Raw genomic sequence first — 14446 nt, forward strand, 5'->3', positions numbered from 1 at the left:
AATTTTGAAGGAAAACTATGCCTACAAAAACCTAGAAGGCAACACCTTTGGGTACTACAACTCTCAAATTTTAAAAAAAGTACATTTTCTCTATTTTCCACGTTCCTATGACAAGGATTTTTTATATGTTTTCAGGGGAAGCATTTTCCTTGCTAAGTGGTATTTAATCACAAAATTTTAGTTCACAATTTTTTGCTTTAATTATTCTTGGCTGAGGAAATACAATAAATTAAATAGCCTTTCCTTGCTGGCTAGTCAATCACAGTGACAAAAGGTCACAATTTTTCACATTACAGATTATCCAGAATTATAGATTTGAAAGGAATAGGAGACATGCTTGAATCTGTATTTATCCTGCCTCTAGTTTTAAAAGTAGAATTTAAAAAAATTAAAAAAAATAAAACTTCTAACACAGTCCTGGGTTTTGTGGATTTGTTTCATTTTTGTTGGTTTGGTTTCATTACAAATGAATTTGTGTAGTTTGCAGGAATAGTGAATGCTGGAAAAAAAAATCCAGGGCTCAATTTAATAGAGGCTTTAGTCAACTGTGTTCATGAGCCAGGTCACATCTTCAATTCTCAGACGAGGCGCATTTCTGCAAAGCGCGTGGCAGGTGCTGGCTTTCACCAGGTCCCGCGGACTTTGTCACTCTTCCTGCCCGGCTGGAATTCAGCACCAGCGGCAGCCCCAAGCCTGCCCTCGGCTGACCCCGCATGTAGGGTCCTCTCAGGTGAAGGTGGGCCACGGGGGCCACAGCACCCCTCGGGTGAGCCCTGCAGCCTCGGGGGTCCCGTCTGGTCCCCACACCCCATCCCACAGATGCAGACGCGGCCCGGGCTCGGGAAGTCACCATCATGGCAGGGGCAGTGCTGCGGAAAACCGATGGTCAGTTTGTTAAAAAGTCAGACACGGGCCCCTTGTGGCCCGCAGCCCCTTCCCCGAGGGCTACCTGAGCCTCGTATAGGAAGGTCACAATGGCTTCACTCCCGACCCGGTCGTCCAGCCGTGAACAGACCGGAGCCCTGAGCACGCCCAGCAGGGCTCATTGGCGGAGGTCCCCGTGTGCCCAGGAGCTGCCTCCCCAAGAAGCTGTGTCCTCGACCCGCTCCTCAGGGCACCTGCCGATGGAACCTGCTGGGGTGACGTAACAAAGGGGTGGCCCCGCCAGTCAGGCAGGGTCTTCACCCTGTCACTGGACCTTACAGAGAGGCCACAGCGACAGCAGGAGCAGGAAGGAGCAGAAGGAACAGGGGGCCTGACCGGGTGGCCGCAGCCCCAGGCCCCCAGGCCCCTGGGAGGGAGCACTGCCTGGAGGACACCCGAAGCTGGGACTTCTCCTGGCCTCAAAACTGGCAAATCCTGTTGCTTAAACCAAACCAATGGGTGGTTTTTGGTTTAGAAGCCAGGAGGCGAAAACAGTCCCGAAGAGGTAAATCCAGAGACAGGACAAATTCGGGGGCTGGGGGTGGGAGGCTGAGGGGGAGCTGAGGCGCCGGGCTTCTTCTTGGGATGATGAACTGTTCTAACTTAGACAAAGCTGACATTTCCATGATGTTGTGAAGGTGGTAAATGCCACCAAACTTCACTTTTCACGGTTGAGTTTCTGTTACCTCAATTTCACCTCAATTCACAAGGAAAGAGTCAAGGGGAAGGGAAGCAGCCACCCCAGAACCTCTGCTGAGCTGTCCCAGGGGCCTGGATGACAGGCCCTTTCCTGCATCTCTGCTTGGTGTGGCTCTGGGTCTTGCCAGGCCCCTGACCACAGAGTGGCAGAAGCTGGAGTCAGAGTGACCTTCTCAGGCTCTGAAGCCAGAAGGAAGCCTGTGGCACCTCCTGACACCAGAGCAAGTGTCCAAGGGCTGGCCAGGGTGTCTGGCAGGGGAACTCAGAGGTGCCCCAGAGGTGGTGTGTCAGGGCAGCTGCTGCCTGGATGTCCTGGCAGGCAGAGGTCTGGGTCTCTGGCTGGTATCAAGCTGTGCACCCAGAGCAGGTATCTTAACCTCTCTGAACCTTTCCTCACCTGTACAGTGATATTCACATCTGCTGTGACTTAAACTATGAAACCAAACCACATCCCCAAAGCACATTGTAACTGTGAAGTGGTAAATTAACATAATGTTACATTATTTCTTTTGTGTTCATCCAATTGCATAGGAGAGACCTCAAGGCTTGGCCTGTTCCTGCATATAATTATGGTGATTCCTGGGCTTCTTATTGACAAGCCCATTATTGCCTAAAATTGATTGACAATGATGTGGTGTTTACATAAAAACAGCTAATTCTTTGCTAAAATTCCTGGGCACACGAGGATGATATGGAGGTTGTTTGTTCAGTATATCAAATACGGAATTACCAATATGCTCTATGCAGACGTGCACTTGTGAACCCAGCCCTGCAGCTCCCTATTAAATCCACTTTACCCAGCTCTGCTCGGTGTCCACCTCTCCTGCCAGCACCGGCTGCCCCATCAGTATGTCTGAGACAGACGGACACCTAGTTGCTTCTCTGCTGGTTTGTTTGAATGTTGGGATTTTTAAACATCACAGTTACTCTGCATTTAACCGTAGGTGGCTACCAGAAATGCTCCTTGCTGCAGCAGCAGAGTGAGTCAGTTGGGAGGTGGGGGGTGAGGGGGGAGGGGGGAGGGGAGGGGAAGGGGAAGGGGAGAGGGAGGGGAGGGGGTTGTGAGTGCAGGGAGGGGGCATCGGGTCAGCAGCTGGAGCCGCCCTGCTTGGGGCTGGCCCTCTGCAGACCCATCTCCACTTTCCCTCGCTCCTTCACACTAGGGACCTACCAGCTCACACTTGGGTGTAGAATTCCCGAGATGGGTCATTTTGCACCAGTTTACAGAGCGCTGCGGGAAGTTGCTGAGGAAGCCCGTACCACCTTGAGAACGCGTCACTGACGGCGGGATTTTCAGCTTTAAATTCTACATCAATTACCACAGAGCTGGTCACAGCATTTCATTTCAGCCTCCAATAAATAATTTCTTCCCCCCGCCCCCAGGCCTGCACTATTTTAATAAGAATTCTGACCCAGAGATATGGATAAGGATGTTCTTCTTTTTCAGTATGGGGGAGGGGCAGGTGCAGCTGAAGTTTTAAAACCACAGGAAACGTTTCCTCAACAACCCGCGTGGACCTTTATTCTAGTTTGCTAGATGCCGAAATGCAATATCCCAGAAACGGAATGGCTCTTAAAAAGGGGAATTTAATAAGTTGCTAGTTTACAGTTCTAAGGCTGAGAAAATGTCCCAATTAAAACAAGTCTATGGAAATGTCCAATCTAAGGCATCCAGGGAAAGATACCTTGGTTCAAGAAGGCTGGTGAAGATCAGGGTTTCTCTCTCAAGTGAGAAGGCACATGGCGAACACAGTCAGAGCTTCTCTCTCAGATGGAAGGGCACATGGCGAACATGCTGTCATCTGCTAGCTTTCTCTCCTGGCTTCCTGTTTCATGAAGCTCCCCAGGAGGCATTTTCCTTCTTCATCTCCAAAATTCACTGGCTTGTGGTCTCTCTGCTTTTCGTGGCTATGCTGTTCTGCTCTGCTCTCTCTGAATCTCTCATTCTCCAAAATGCTTCCTCTTTTATAGGACTCCAGAAATTTATCAAGATCCACCCAAATGGGTGGAGACATGTCATCTAATCCAGTTTAACAACCACTCTTGATTAAATCACATCTCCAGGGAGATGATCTGATTACAGATTCAAACATACAGTAATGAATAAGGACTATTCTGCCTTTATGAAATGGGACTAGGATTAAAATATGGCTTTTCTAGGGGACATGCATCCTTTCAAACCAGCACAACCCTACAAGATCATTTCCCACATCACAAAGGAGAACAGATTCATAAAAACGCCTGCATTCGTGGGGGCAGGCCACTGAGCACATGGGCCCAGGACATGCCGACGGGGCTGGGGGGAGTGAGCCAGGGGTGATGCTGGATTTAAAGGAACAAAGAAACTCCTGGGGGCAAAGCAACCACACTTGGAAATGTATTTTCTGTGGTGCGACTCTGAAGACCCCCTGCCCTTCCAGGCGCATGCTTGACCATTCTCTGAGCCATTTCAATTCTGTGCTTGTCTTATTTCACTGTGCTGCTTTCTCATCATAACATCGTTTCCAGATGAGCTCTTCGCAGTGGAATAAATGGTTAGCTGACGGTCCCTCAGAGTTGGCCAGGGTGCTGTCATGGCTGGCCATCCCCTGGGGCACTCAGGCTGGGTGACCATCCCCTCGGGGTGCTCTGTGGGGCTGACTGTTCCCTTGAGGTGCTCAATGGGGCTGATCATCCCCTCAGGGTGCTTGGTGGGGATGACCATCCCCTGGGGTGCTTGGGTGGGGGCAACCATCACCCCGGGGCGCTCAGGACCCCTGGCTGGAAGGGCCATGCCAGGGAAGATGGGAGCCAGCAGGGGTTTCTCCAGCAGGAAGTGCACAGCCCGGGCTGCCGACGCCAGGGGGCACTATGGTCTATGGGGCGAAGGTGAGGAAAAGCGGCCCAGGGGACACGCAGCAGCTCTGGCCCCTTTGTCAGCGTTTCTGCCCAGGCCTGCAAAACATACCTTCTTGGGGGAACAGTTTGGGTGGGCAAGCTTCACCCTTCTCGGAAGGCCCCGTGGGAGCTGACAGACATTCCTTCCCAGAGCCAGCATCGCACAGGACAAATTCTGTCTCCCTGAACCAGCAGGTGTGAACCAGCACACCAGTGCACCTGTGCAGGGGGACACCTGCGCCTTCAGTGACTGGAAACTGCAATGTTACAAAGCTCAGCCATGAAGTGTGGATTCTTTCCCCAAGGAAAGTCAGCAGACCAGATGATGCCCGTTGTGTGACCAGGTGGGGACACAGGTTTTGTGTTTGTCAACCACAGTGGACACTGTGAGATTACGACCTGGTCAGCACAAACCCACGTCACCGTGTCTGCATCCAAAAGAGCCTGAAGCTGGCCCCTCCGCAGGACCCAGGGGTCCTGGCCGTCTGCAGTAGGCACAGCGGCCTTCTGTGAGGTCGTGCAGCCCCCCCACAAGAGGCCCCTGCAACCGGTGCGACACAGGGATGGGGCTCCGCAGGGTCTCCCCAGCTCTCTGCTCCTGCCATGGCCAGAGCCTCCCAGGTGCCATGCCTCTTGCCCACCAGCATCCCCACCGCTGCTCATCTGGGGGTCTCCAAGCCCCCTTCCTGGGGTGTTCTCACAGGTTTCAGTCTGGGTTGGCCGCGTGGAACAGGACAAGCTGGGGTGGGGCTGGCCAGGGCCCTCCAGCAGTCTTTTGGAGGAGGTCATGGGACACCCCAAACCCCGCGTTGGTACCTGGGGGTGCTGAGGATCATGCAAGGGTGGCCCCTTCCAGGGAGGATGCCTGCTGCCCGGCAGCAGGTCCTGGGGAGCTTGTTGAGCCTGGGGTCCCACTCCTTCACCAGACAGAGACACACCTGAAGGGGGTTGGGTCCCCCAAACATGTTTTGCTTTCCCCACATCTGTCACTGAGTGGCCAGCTGGGAAGTGCTGCTGCTTGCAATGGGGTCAGCTGAGCCCCGGGCATCTTCCACAAAGCACCTTCATGACCACAGGGGGCCTGATGCCCATAAGGCTCCAGGGCCACTCCCTACCCAGCAGCCACCCCGTGGCCTCAGCTCAGCCACAGCAGCCAGCACAGGAGCCACCTGGCTGGGACATGGAGGTGGCCACCTACCCCAGGAAATCTTCTCACCAAGAACGGGAACGAGAGGGATGGGAGGCCGGTGGGCTTGCGGTATGTCCACTCTGTCCCTCCACTTACCTGAACAACAGGCATCATGGTTCCTCATGGGCAGGGACAGGGTGCAGCCAGGACCAGCTGCTCAGCCGCAGCTTCCACAATTGCTGTGAGGGCATGTCCAAGCCACAGGTCTAAGTGGCCCCCAGTGCAGACCAGCCCAGGCCATGCTCCAAAGGGTCCAGCTTGGGAAAGATGGGCCGGTGTGGACCGGGAAGCATGTCGGACTTAAACCTGCAGCCATGAGGTCCAGTGGCCCTGAGGGACAGCCTGGCACAGCCCCACCTCTAGGGCTACATGGGTGCAAGGCCCACTGCCCTGCATGTACCCACACACCCACACTGGTGCCAGCACCCCTCGGCCCAATGGGGCCTCAGCCTGGACCCGGGGCCTTGGCCCGACCTGGTGTTCTGCTGGAAAGCAGTCCTACCAGGGCTGGGGAACAGGCCACCCCAGAGGCCGGGCAGATTTGAGCTGGCTGGTGCCAGCTGCTCAGCTTCACCCTGCAAATGTTAGAATCTAGAGATGTTTTAGCAACTTAGGAGTGGGAAGAAGGCAAAACTAGTGATTTGCTAATTACACGTGTACAGAGGCTGTGGAGTTTTCCTTAGGAAACAATGAACAAGCAGAGCTGGCAATCAAGCCCACATGCCGTCAAAAGCTAAACCCAGCAATTTACAGTGAAGCTCAGTTACAGTTTTGAAATTACTGCAACTAAGAAATAAAACACCAAAAACGTGCATTTTGGTGTAGGCTATCAGCTGCAAAGCTCTGAAAGTGACATTTCATACAGGTAAGATCTCCCATCAGAGGCATGAGGTACCAGGCACCCTGCCTAAGGATGATTTCCTGGGAGCATCTGGAAAACATCTGCCTTTTCATGAGACAAAGGCCTGAGCCAGGGCCTGGCCCCCTAAGGCTCACCTGGGGCATCAGGGCCCCGTCCCTAAGGCTCATTTGGGACAGAGGGTGGTGAATAAGGAATACGAGATCACAGCTATTTCCCAAAATTAATTATTTTAAGAAAAGCATAAAATTCTTCAGTAGCACGGATCATAGATTTTAGGTAAAAGAAAAGAGCCAAGCCTTAGATTGATTTCCCCAAAGTGTTTGCACGTTGTTACTTGGTGACAGGTTAGGGGGTTATGAGAAAACCAGCTTCTGGGGTGAAAACTAAGCTTGAGACCCATTGGGTAAGATGCTCATTCCCACGCGTGGGTGGCTCTGTGCATGACAATGTGTGGCCGTGCCTGGGATGCCTGAGGAAAAGGGCTGTGACAGAGTTTTCCCAGCTGAACTCAGGCCCAGGCTTTGTCAGTGTGTCCGTTCACATGACACCTTCTGGAGACTGAAACTCAGCTGGATTGTGTAACTGCTTTGATCTCTGGTGTTTTAAAGGCAGCCGATGTGGCCCCTGACTTGGAGAGGTCATCCTGGTGCAGCGCGAGGGCTTCCCACGTGCCATCACTAGCGAGACCCACGGTGGAGCCCCTACTGAGGCACATGCACACAGAGACACCCCAACATGCCACGAGAGGGGAGCCCACCAGGGCGTCCGAGTCTGCGGGGACAGAGGGGATGGGGCCTTCCCAGGCACTCCAAGGACTTGATGGCGGAAGTGTAAAGGCAGCCAGAGAATGGGAGAAAATATTTGGAAACCACATTCCAAGAAGGATTTAACATCCAGAATGTAGGAAGGAAGAAACCTGACAACTCAACAATAAAGAAGACAAGCGACCCAATTTAAAAATGGAACAAAAGACTTGGATAGAAAAATGTCCTTTCACGAATTATAACACATGTACCCCACAAATGCGAGGTGCCTAAATGCACCCTAATGTAACCATGAACTCAGTTAATAGTAGAAATAAAATATTCTTTCACCAGCGGCAGTTAGTTAGTTAGTTAGTCCCACACTAACGAAGTGTTGATAATAGGGGCGCAGTGTATGGGAATGCTGTATTTCTTTTACAGTATTTGTTTGTAAACATGCAACTTCTCTAATTTAAAATATTAAATAATTTACCAGACCACGCATCCACCAAAAAAAATTTAATAATAAAAAATTCTATGTGAAAAATAAGGAAAGTTACAGCTATTAAAAAAGGATTAGTTAATAAAAGTTGCCCAGATTTTAAATATCTGGCAAAAATTGAATTAAATCACAGTCTCACGTCATGCAGTTCTATGGATTCTAGGAGTACTAAAATGTCCCACCTCTGACGGGAGCCAGGCACCTGGCCTCTCGCCCATGGGTGCACCGGGGGGGCTCCTGTGCAGGGGAGAGAGGAGCCACCCCTCTGTGGCTGGGGACCCTGCCCCTAGCCATGCCCCTGCCCCTGCCCCTGTCCCTGCCCCTGCCCCTGCCCCTGTCCCTGCCCCTGCCCCTCTCTTGCCCCTGCCCCTCCTCTGCACCAGCCCTTCCTGTGCCACACCCCTGCCCCTGGTCTTACCTCTACCCCTGCCCCAGCCTGTGGCCCAGCCCCTGCCCCTGACACTGCCTCAGACCCTGCCCAGGCCTTGCCTCTGCCCCTGTCCCTACCCTTCCCCTGCCCCTGCCACTGCCCTGTGCCTGTCCTGCCCCAGCCCCTAACCCAACCACTGGCACTGGCCCTGACCTGCTGCAGCCCTTGCCCCTGACCCTGCCCCTGGCCCTTCCCCTGGCCCTGCCCCTGCCTTGCCCATGTCCCTTCCTCTGCCCTGCCCCTGCTCCTGCCCCAGCCCATGGCCTGACCCAGACCCTGGCCCTGCACCTGTCCCTGCCCCAGCCCCTGCCCCTAACCCAGACCCTGGCCCTGCCACTGCCCATGCCCCAGCCCTTGGCTGTGCCCCTGACCTGTCCCTGTTCCTGGCCCTGCCCCAGCCCCTCAGGCTGGCCCTGCCTCTGCCCCTGCCACTGCCCCAGCCCTAGGCCTTGTTCCTGCCCCTGGCCCTGGCCTTGCCCCTACCCCTGTCCCTGCTCTTACCCCCGGCCCTGACACTGGCCCTGCCCCTGCACCAGCCCTTGGCCCTGCCCCAGCCGCTGGCTAAGGCCCTGCCCAAGCCACAACACTTGGCCCTGCCCTTGCCCCTGGCCCTGCCCCTGGCCCTTGCCCTGCCTTGCCTGTGCCCCTGACCTGCCCATGAACCTGGCCCTGCCCCTGCCCCATCCCCTGGCCCTACCAAGCCATTGTCCCTGGGCCTGCTCCTGCCCTTGCCTGAGCCCCTGGCCCTGCTGCTGGCCCTGCCCTGTCCCTGCCCAAGCCCCTGGCCCTTCCCCTGCCCCTCCCTTGCCTCTGTTCCTGCCTCTGGCTGTGCTCCTGCCCCTGCCCAGACGCTGTCCCAATCCCAGGCCCTGCCCCAACACCTGGCACTGCCCATGCCCGTGCCCAAGCCCTTGGCCATGACTCTGCCCCTGCCCCTGCCCCTGGCCCTGCCCCAGCCCCTGGTCAATTCCCTGCCCCTGCCCCTTTCTCAACCCCTTGCCCTGGTCCTGCCCATGGCCATGCACCTGACCCTTCCTCTGCCTCTGGCCCTAGCCCTGCCCCTGGTTCAGCCCTCAGCTCTACCCCTGAACATGCCCTTGGCACTGCCCCTGCACTTGCCCCAACCCTTGGTCCTGCCCCTGCCCTGTCTGTGCCCCTGCCCATGCCCTAGCACTTGGCCCTACCCCTGCCCCTGCAACTGCCCCATTCTGTACCCTGCCCCTGCCACTGCCTTGGCCCTGCCCCTCCCCATCCCTCTACCACTGGCCCTTCTTCTGGCCCTGCCCCTGGGCCTGCCCCTGCCCTTGTCCTAGGCCATGGCCCTGCCCCTGCCCCTGTCCCAGGCCATGGCCCTGCCCCTTGGACCTGCCCTTGCCCCTGACCGTGGCCTGGCCCCTGGCCCTGGCCCTGCCCCTGGCTCAGCGTTTGCCTCAACCCCTGCCCCTGAACATGCCCTTGGTGCTGCCCCTGCCCTTGCCCCAACACCTGGTCTTGCCCCTGCCCTGCCCATGCCCCTGCCCATGCCCTAGCCCCTGGCACTACCCCTGCCCCTGCAACTGCCCCATTCTGTACCATGCCCCTGCCCCTGCCCTTGCTCCTGCCCTGTCTCTGCCCCTGCCCCTACCTCAGTCACTGTCCCTGCCCCTACCCTTGACTTGCCCCAGCCCTTGTCCCTAACCCATCCCCTAGCCCTTCTCCTACCCCTGTCCCAGCTTCTGGACATGTCCCTGGGCATGCCCCAGCCCTCAGCCCTGCCCCTTCCCCTCTGGCTGTGCTCCTGCCCCTGCCCCAGCCCCTGGCCCTATCCCAGGCCTTGCCCCAACACCTGCCCCTGTCCCTGCCCCTGCCATGCCCCTGCCATGCCCCTGCCATGCCTCAGTCATTGTTCCTGCCCCTGTCTCTATCCCAGCCCTTGGCCCTGCTCCTGACCCTGCCTCTGACCCTGCCCGAGCACCTGCTTCAGCTCTTTTTAAAAAAATCTAATTAGTTAGACAGAATCTATTATAAAGGTATAGACTAAGTTGAACCAAGCATCAAAGAAGTGCTTCAGCACAAATCCATTCAACATGAAAACCCTAAGCAAGACAGACAAATGACCTTCAGAATAAACTCATCAAACAGTTTTTAAAATCTAAACAACTGTAAAAAATTACAAGCCACAACAACAAACAGGAATATATGGCACAGAGAAATGAACAAATCAAAAATTCAGCTGAAATATAAGAATTGAAAAAACTGATTGCTCATGTCCAAAGAAATCTAAGCCAATTCAAGGAGATGAAGTAAAGTGTGGCAAAAGAGATAAAAGATACAAAGAAGACAATGATTGAGCATAAAGAAGAATTCAAAAGCATGTACAAAATAACAGAACATATGAAAATAAAAGGCACATTGGAAGAGATGAAGAAAAGATAGAGATATACAATAGGAGATTTGAAGAGGCATAAGAAAGGATCACAGAAATGGAGGATAGTGCATATAAAATCTTACAGGGAAAAAACAGATCAGAAAAGAATGGAAAGTATGGGTAGGGTCTCAGGGAATTGAATGGCTATGTGAAACATGCAAGTATATGTCATGGATGTACCATAAGTAAAAGAGAAGAGAAAGGGTACAAGTAGAATATGAGAGGAAATAATAGTTGAACATTTACTAACTCTTATGAAAGACATCAATATACAGTTCCAAGAAATATAACATACTCCTGACAGGGTAAATCTGAATACACCTACTCCAAGACACTAATCACAACGTCAAATACCAAAGTAAAGAGAGAATTCTGAAAGCAGCAAGAGCAAGTGATTAATAACTTATGTAGTAGCTACAATAAGATGAAGTTCTTATTTCTTATCAGAAGCTATAAAGGTGAAATGGCCATAGGATGATATATTTAAGACACTGGAAGAGAAAAACTGCAGCCTAGAATTCTTTATCTGGAAAAAACAGTCATTGTAAAATGTAGGAGAGTTTAAAATATTCTCAGATAAACATAAGTTGGGAGCTGGGATAGATTATTAACAAGAAACCTGCTCTGCAACAGGTAGTACAAGGAGTACTATAGGCTGAAAGGAAAAGACAGGAGAAAGAATTTTGAAAAAGAATGGAAGAAAGAAGAATGCCAGTATGTGTAGCTTAAGAGGTAAAAAAATGAGAAACACTCAGACAGGAAATATAAAAACACAAAGTTAAAATGGTTGAGAAATGTATTGCCTTTACAATGGAGGTTAATGCATTGAACTCCTCAATCAAAAGACACAGACAGGGGAAATGGATAAAAAATATGTGATCCATCTATGTGTATGTCCCTCTACAAGAGACTCACTTTAGGCCAGTTGTCAAAAATAGGTTCAAAGTGAAATGTTGTAAACAGTTATTCCATGCAAACAGTAACCAGAAAGATCAGGAGTAGAAAACTAAATGAGATCAAATAGAATTCAAAAGCAACAATTTTAAGAGCCAAGGGTAACACTATATATTATTTAAAGTGGGAATCGACAAAAAAGTAATAACCATCATGAACATTTACGCATCTAAGAAGGTTGTGCCAATATATGAGCCAGCAACTGGCAACACACTACAGAGAAACAGACATTTCTAGATTGCTTTAACGAGACTGCCATCATCAACAGGTAAAATGTCTAGATAGAGGATCTACAGGGACATAGATAACTTGAATAATAAGATCAATGAACCAGACATAACAGATAGATACAGATAAATACACCCCACGACAGGAGGATATACATTCCTCTCAACTGCATATGGATCACTCCAGGATAGACCATATGATGGGACAAAATCAGGTTCTCAACAAATTGAAAAAATTTGAAAATATACAAAGCATTTTCTAGAACCATAATGGAATGAAGCTGCAAACCAGTCACAGCAGAAGGACTGGTATATTCACAAATACTTGCAGGTCAAACATCATACTCTTAATCAGTAGGTCAAAGAAGAAATTACTAGAGAAATCAGTACATATCTCAAGATGAAAGCAAATGAGAATGCAACATATAAAAACTATGGGATGCAGCAAAGGCAAGGATGAGCGAGAAATTTATTGGCTAAACACCAACACTATACAAGAGGAAAGAGCTAACATAGAATAGCAAACTGTATATTTGGAGGAACTAGAAAAAGAACATTAAACTCACCTGATGGTGAACCTAAGGAAAAGAAATAACAAAGATTAAAGCAGAAATAAATTAAATTGAGAATTTCAAAAAAGGGGACTATCAATAAATGCACAAGTTGGTTCTTTGAGAAGAGCAATAAAAGTGACATGCTCTGAGACAGACACACAAAGAAAAACAGATAGAAAATGCAAATAAAGAAAATCAGAACTGAGAGGTGGGACAGTACTACTGATAACACACACAAAAAAACTATCAGTAGAGGATAATATGAGCAACTCTAGGCCAAGAAACTAGGCTGCTTAGAGTAAATGAACAACCTATGATGACTTAGGGACCAGAGGGATTCAGGGTGATTTTATGAATCATTGTGAGAAAAGGTAATAATAATCTTTCTCAAACTTTTCCACAAAATTGAAGAGGAGGGAATACTCCCTAAGTTATTCTAATAAGCTAAAACCACTCTAATACAGATATCAGACCAAGAGACTATGCAGAAAATTATAGATGAACCACAGATGCTTAGAGAGACAAATGCCCTGGAGATGCTAAGAGAAAACCCAAAGGACACAGCTACTGGATTCAGAAGCTGAAAGCGATGGAACTGGGAGCAAGGAGTAGCAAATGCTAACTGTGGGCTTTACAAGGTGTTTCAGATGCCAGCAGCCTTTTCTCAGAGTACAGGTATCAGCCAGTTGATGCCTTCACTGGGACATTTTCATGGACTTAGAACTCTAAACTCATAACTTAATAAATTCCCCCTGGAAAGCAAATTCCTTCCTGGGAGATTGCATTCTGGCAGGTTTAGCAAGCTGAAACAGTGTTCAATGTATTGTTTGTCCTATAACATATAGAAATATATGGTTACTATGATTTCCAATAATAGAAGAAAAGAGTGAGTGGGACAAAGTCTGTAAGAGCTAAGGAAATTACATCAGATGGTAAATTATGAAATATAACAAGGTACTTTTCATTTTTTTCACACAGTTAGATGTATTATGAATAAAATATCATGGTGAGAGGAAAATAAGGATAGAATTATATAGGAATAATGTTCCCATATACATCTGGAATTAAACTAGTAAAACTATGAAACTGATTCAGATAAGTTTATACACACATTTATGTAAAACATTGGCATGATCAAAAAATACAATAAGGCAATCATCAAATAAAAATGCTATAACAGGAAATATCTATTAAATGCAAAATAAATCAGCAAAGGAACACAGGGACCTCAGAGACATGAGGTATATAAGAAATTAAATAGTAAAACTGAAGATGAAAATCCAATTAAAATATACATAATATGAAAATTACATAAATAACTCACAATAAAAGAAAACTGTAGAATTGAATACTTTACAACTGTGGATGCAATCTCCAATGCAAAATACTAGCATACTGAATCCTGCAACATAGAAAAATTATATGGCCTAACTACATGAGTTTGATGCCAGATTTGCAAGGATGTTTTGACCCCTAAATATCAGTTGTTATGTCTTATCAATAGAATAAAAACCATTATGACATGATCATATCAAACATGCATTAAGTATCTGACAAAAGCCAACACCCTTCCACAACAGGTGTACTCACAAACTCGGAATAGAAGGGAATTTTCTCATTCTAATAATGGTCATCCTTCAAACACCCATGTCTAATATCACACTTAATGGCGAAAGGACTAAATGATCGCCTTCAAAGATCAGGAACAAGACAGGATGTTTGCTCTCTCCACTTACATTCAAGATTGTACTGGAGGGCGGGCCACAGTAGCTCAGCAGGCAAGAATGTTCGCCTGCCATGCCAGAGGACCTGGGTTTGTTTCCCGGTGCCTGCCCATGTAAAAAAAAAAAAAATTAAAAAAAACAAAAAAAAAGATTGTACTGGAGCTTTTCATCAGAAAACTTAGGCAACAAAAAGAAATAAATGCCAGGCAGACCAGAAAGGAGAACATTTATTCTATTCAGAGATGACATGATTTTGTATGAAGAAAATCCTAAAGAATCCCCTACAAACTACTATACCTAATGAGTTCAAAAAGGTGCAAGATATAAGATCAATCTAAAAAATTCAGTTCTATT

At 49.4% G+C, this 14446-nt stretch overlaps 1 protein-coding gene across 3 annotated transcripts in view; it reads left to right on the forward strand.

Annotated features, from left to right (window-relative positions):
• The first annotated feature begins 999 nt into the window (after nt 1-999).
• Nucleotides 1000-14446, forward strand: part of LOC143651847 (uncharacterized) — a 229814-nt gene continuing 216367 nt past the window's right edge. For all 3 annotated transcript variants that reach the window (XM_077122678.1, XM_077122677.1, XM_077122676.1), the window contains exons 1-2: nt 1000-1429; nt 2568-2603. The gene's annotated coding sequence lies outside the window, so the exon portion shown is untranslated. The remainder of the gene's footprint in view (nt 1430-2567; nt 2604-14446) is intronic.

The sequence above is a fragment of the Tamandua tetradactyla genome, chromosome 12, assembly GCF_023851605.1.
Source record: "Tamandua tetradactyla isolate mTamTet1 chromosome 12, mTamTet1.pri, whole genome shotgun sequence".
Classification (NCBI taxonomy): Eukaryota; Metazoa; Chordata; class Mammalia; order Pilosa; family Myrmecophagidae; genus Tamandua; species Tamandua tetradactyla.